Here is a 5928-nt window from a genome sequence, read left to right as displayed (position 1 = left end):
TATATATATATATATATATATTAAAGTGGCATAGAGAATACCAGGAAAGATTTCAGATATGAGTTAGATTCTAAGAATCAAATAAGAAGTAGAAAGGTAGGAATCAGAAAAAAAAATGAATAGATATTTACAGGTACTTTTTGCTATTAGATTAGCCCAAATGGCAAGGGTCTATGTACACAATTCTTGTATTCAATAGAAAAAGGGAATGTTTTCTCCTCTGGCCAGAGAAAGGATTAACTCAGCTACCTGACTTCTGAAATTTAATGGATGTATTTATGGAGGAATATTAGAGGTGACTGGTCTTGATTCAAAAATGCTAAGTTTCCTAGACCTGGACTATGTTTTCAAAAATTCAAGATGCATTTAGCAAAGCAAGGAAAAATAAATTCAGGCTGCTAGCTTGCCAGCTGGTCTGGATACAGTATTTTGCTCTGTTTACTCTGTCAGGAAGCCAGTTCCATTTGATTAAATTCTGAAATTAGAATGCATGCACTCTGGAAGGTACCAAGCAGCTTCATGCTTTTACCCGTATGGAAAATGTGATTAAGGAAATGAACTCGACGGCTGTAGCATCAGAAGAGATCAATGCAACAGCTGTATTCAAGCAGGCTCAATGGGCTAGACCTTTACTTTATTAAAATGGATGGCTTTAGCATAGAAACTGTGTCCACATCACAGAACTGCCATATTGCTCTGAACTCAGGCCGAGAAAGAGCCAAGTGGAACTGCCATCAAATATTATGGCAGCGGTGCAAATGCAGATCCACTCTCACACCACAAAGCTAAAATTAAGCCAAAAGGAGAGATAATTAAGGAATTTATATGCACAGTCTTCCTACACCAGCATATTGGATTATTTTCAAAATTTCTGGTATATCCTGAATTGGCCAGCTTTCCAGAATCTGCCTCCCACTCCCGCCTCAAAAAGATCTTGAAATTCTCTGTGGGGTGGCAATACCTTTGCTTTGCCTAAAATGAAGTAGACTATGAATAATAATTTACATGGGAAATATTGTCAGAAGCCAGATATGACCAGATAACCCACAAAAACACCTGTGTTTATTTACCTAGTTAGACAGAAAGGGAGGATTTTATTGGCAAACACTTAAATTGGCACCTACGATTGCCAAGTCTTCATTTTGGCCATATAGGCTTGTTAATAAGTTAAAGATGAAGTGAAATTGAGGTGTTATCGTCTTACCTATGAAGAGCAGAAGATGCAAAGGGAGTGTTACCTCAGAGATGGCTGCAGTGGAGGATAACCCAGACAAGACTTTCCAGAATAGAAGTACATAGTCAAGGACAACCTGTTCCAGGATGTGATCCTTGGGGCTTCATACATTAAGGAGGTGTTTGCAAGGGCCTGCAGATATGATCAGATTTTCTGGATCTGTTTCATGGTAGCCACACTCACAAAAAACTGGTACATAAATCAGAAAAAAATGCTCAAAACCATGGGACCTGGAAGGGTCACAGGAGCTGAGCGCAGTCTCTCTTCAGACATGCTAGACATTTGCTTGGTTAACTTGGAGCCAGGGCGAGAAAGGCTGATGAATCTCATTTGCTGGCTCTGCCTCCATCTCTGCAGATTAGATGATATTCTTAACAACAACAACACACTCTTTCTTCCACAGGAGAAAACCTGGAAAATTCCAATATATGGTATTGCCTTTTTAGAACTACTAGGAAGACTTGTCTTTCCTGTTAATACAGACTTTGGGTTTTTTGCTTGTTTATCTTTCAACTTTGTTGAAATATAACTTATGTGCAATAAGTTCATCCATTTAAGTGTATGATTTGATAAGTTTTCACTGTTGTATATGCTCATTTAATGATCATCACAATTAAATAGAGAACATTTTCATCACCCCTCAAAAAATTCCTTTGTGCCCCTTCCCAATCAATCTCCATCCCCAAGCAGCCACACACATACACACACAGAGAATATAATACATAGAATTTCATATCCAGTTTTTGTCACATATAACATAAATGTCATGATAATACATATAACATTTGCATTACTGGGCTGGGGATGTAGCTCAGTGGGAGAGCACTTGCCAACCCTGTGTGAGGCCCTGGGTTCAATCTCCAGCCTGTAACAAAAGGTTCACATTACTAACATTTTTCAAAGACATTTGAATGGCTACCTGGGATGTTAACTTAAATCAGGGTTGTAAGCTCAAATGACTTCAGGGGCCAGGCAGGTAGCTGAATTATATGATATGAATTAGCATAAGGCAGTGGGGGTTGTGGTTACTGAAAATGGACATCCCACCAAAAGGCATTCACATTTAGTTTAATTTTAAAGTTGTGCTGGCAAAATTGAGTGGAGAAAATAAGCAAGTCACAGAAGAGTACATGCAGTATAATATCTACATTGTTTTAAGACAGGTAAAACAATTTGATATTACACTTAGGAATATCCACATAGTGAAAGTGAATTTTTTTAAAAAATCAAGCATGGGAATGCAAAACACCAGCCTGAGGAGAGTAATCATGTCTGGCAGGAAGAAATGTGAGCAGGTTATCCAAGTGAGTTAAACATAAGGCACTTAAAGTGTGAGATGGTATTTTATTTAAATTGGGAGGTGAGTGTATGGGTATTGTTTGTATTTTATTTATACTGTTTTGTGCATATTAAATATATTGTAATACATCTTTTTTAAAAAAAATAACTTTCAGGCAAAACAAATCCCATGCTGGATTTGGCTGCTGGCTATCCTAGCCCAATAAATAGTATTGCATAGTCACCAAGGGAATAAGCTCTGAGGCCAAGATGCCTGATCAAACTTGAATTCTTGCTTTACCACTAAATAGTTTTGTGCCCTTGGGTAGTTTAGCAGAGAATTACTAACATTCTCTGCAAACTAAAGCCCAAAGGCTAAACATAGTCCTTTGCCAGGTTTTTTTTTTTTTTTTTTTGTAAACCCTCCAGCTAAGAATAGTTTGTATGTTTTTAAGTGTTTGGAAGAATTGCCCTCAACCACAGTCCCCAAACTGCTAATGGCTTTGGAAATTAGTTTTAGCTGCAGGCTTGATAATGTTTATCTAACCTAAAATCAGAAGGTAAAATGGCACTCATGTGCCAAACTTATATGGTAGTAACATCACTTCAACAGCAACTAGTTGTTTGAACCACAAGCAATCTTTAGACACTGTAAAAAGTGACAAGAAGCAAGAACTGCATACCTATACATCTTTGCAGTCAATGTATATTCTACGCTCAAACAAGAGTTCTAACAGTGTCCCCTGGGCCTAGATGTAAGTTGAAAGAACATTTTCATATTTCAAAAGTCCTTTAACTGTGCAATTGAGGAGCTTCCACCTAAACTTCAATTGGAAGCAATTAATCTGAAATGTAATGACATGCTAAAAGGCAACTATCAAGAGAAGAGTTTAATAGAATTGTATAAATGCCTTCCAAGTGATGAATATGCTCAATTAAAACCATATGCTTGTGGATTCTTATATTTGGCAGTGTCTATCTGTATGAAAAGAAAATTTCAAAGATGAAATACATAAAATCTCATTCAAATTCAACATTAACAGATGAGCATATGCTGTTGATTGTGATGTAAAGAACACAACTTTGAACTCCAGTTAAGTGAAATGTTGTCCAGGCCCCCATATCATTTTCTCCTTAGTATGAAAATACTCAATCATTCTTATATTTTGAGTTTCATCAGAATAAATTTTATGAAATTTTTTTCTCTCTTGTTATATGAATACCTGCACACCCTCGATTTTATCTCTTGGATCATATCTAAAATATTTACCACCTGGTTCTTTGCAGAAAATGCTTGCTAACCCCAGTCATAGAACAATTCTTAGGGTTAGATGAAGCAATCCTTGTGAAATGGTTGGTAGCAACCCGATATATAGCAAGCATTCTTTTTTTTTTTCTTTATCCACCATCTATTTTGGACATACATTTCCATGGTCTTTAAAAATTAAGTATTATATGCATAAATTTTTGTCTGCACCTTGGATTAGGATCTAACTTCTAGTAATAAGGAAAGCTGAAAAACATTTAAGCAAAATTTATTTTTCTTACCATGTTATGCTTATCTGCCCAGGAAACTAGGTGATTTTTAGAACAAAGAGACTACATAATTCCTGCCCTTGCCTTCCTAGAATGTTTCGATTTTTTTTTGATATTGATTCTAAGGAGGGATAAACAGTCTGAGAAGTTTATTCATTCATTCAACAAGCGCTCAATAAATATCTATTCTTTGGACTCTTAATAAGTACAAATGAAGATAAATTTAAGCCAGATGCAGCTTAAATATAATCCCAGCAATTTGGGAGATCGAGGCAGGAGGATTGTGAGTTCAAACACAGCCTCAGCAACTTAGCAAGGTCCTAAGCAATTTACTGAGACCCTATCTCTAATAAAATATAAAGGAGCTGAGGATATGGCTCAGTCAGTGGTTAAGTGCCCCTGGGTTCAATCCCTGGTACCAAAAAAAAAAAAAAAAAGATAAATTTAGAAATAATATCTGCCCTCAGAAAACTTTACTGTATTAGGGGAGATAAAACATAGATTATATCTCTATCTTGGGAGCTAGGTATGAAGCTTCACCAACCTCCCCCACCCAAATACTTGAACAGAGAAGGAGAGGAAAGCTCCAAGAAAAAGAAAAACCAAGGTGCTGGTAGATGGAAGGTGAACAGTTGCTAGGTAACAAAATATCAGATGTTTGCCACACTTTCCCAGGCCTGTAAGTTAGTATAGGACATTTTCTTGCTTAGTCTTATTAAAATGGCACTGTTCTTTGTAATAATAATAATAATAATAATAATAATAATAATAATAATAAAAAAGTCTTAACTACTCTAGATGAATAAAAATTTAAGTGGTCGAAAAATGAAAAGGACAGATATTTAGTTAAGGGGACTAGAATAGGCAGAGACTAGAGGTAAGGCAAAGTCCAGCAAAGACACTTGGTCAGATTATGAAAAGTCTTTTTAAAAGAAATACACACACACACACACACACACACACACTCATACATATATTAAATATATGTATGAGTGTGTTAGCAAGTATTTATTTTTCATATTTTTACTAATACATCATACATAATGGTGGGATTCATTGTAGCTCAAAGTCTTAAATGTCTGTTTATGGAATGTGCAATTTAGTAGAGTTACACTGCTTCAATGACTCTCAGGTTTCTGGGAAGCTGAAGGCCATATTTTTCTCCTCTGATATAGAAGTGCCTTTGGAAGTAGAAATGCTTTCAAATATTCCAGTGAAATAAGGGGTCTAGTGAACTTACTTTTTAAAAAAATTACTCTATTAGCTTACTTGAGAAATAATCTCATATACCAGGGGAAGTTCCTAATGAGGTTTCGTTAGTAACAATGTTGGTGTCGATGCTCAGTTCCTGAGGATCTGCAGCAGTTTGCTTGCCTTCCTCTTCCCAATCATGGATGGGGACAGGTCAGGTCATATTAAGCAAAAGAAGATGGTTTGAACCTTTTCAAACCATGGGTGAGGCAACCAACCAATTTGGCTAATTGTGTTCTGTGAGCTTAACAAAATCTGCCACACTATATAAAAATATATTTCTAATATCTGAAAAATTGGATCTCATTTAGTGGCAGTATTTCTAATTATGCTTCTGTAGAAAAGACCCTCCTCAGGGGGCTGTGGCTGTGGCTGTGGCTCAACAGTAGCACACTTTCCTGGCATGTGTGAGGCACTGGGTTCGATTCTCAGCACCACATACAAATAAGTAAAATAAAGATCTATCAACAACTAAAATGAAAAAAAGAAAACAAAAGAAAGAAAAGTCCCTCTTTAGGAAGAAAGTTGGTTATGTAAAAATTTTACATTTATGTCACTTGTTAAATTTATTGTCCTGTGTCTTTTTCAAAGAAATACCTTGCATTTCTAGTGGATATTTTCTATAACAG

The sequence above is a fragment of the Marmota marmota genome, unplaced genomic scaffold, assembly GCF_001458135.2.
Source record: "Marmota marmota marmota unplaced genomic scaffold, marMar, whole genome shotgun sequence".
NCBI classification, from domain to species: domain Eukaryota; kingdom Metazoa; phylum Chordata; class Mammalia; order Rodentia; family Sciuridae; genus Marmota; species Marmota marmota.
This window is presented reverse-complemented; position numbering follows the sequence as displayed.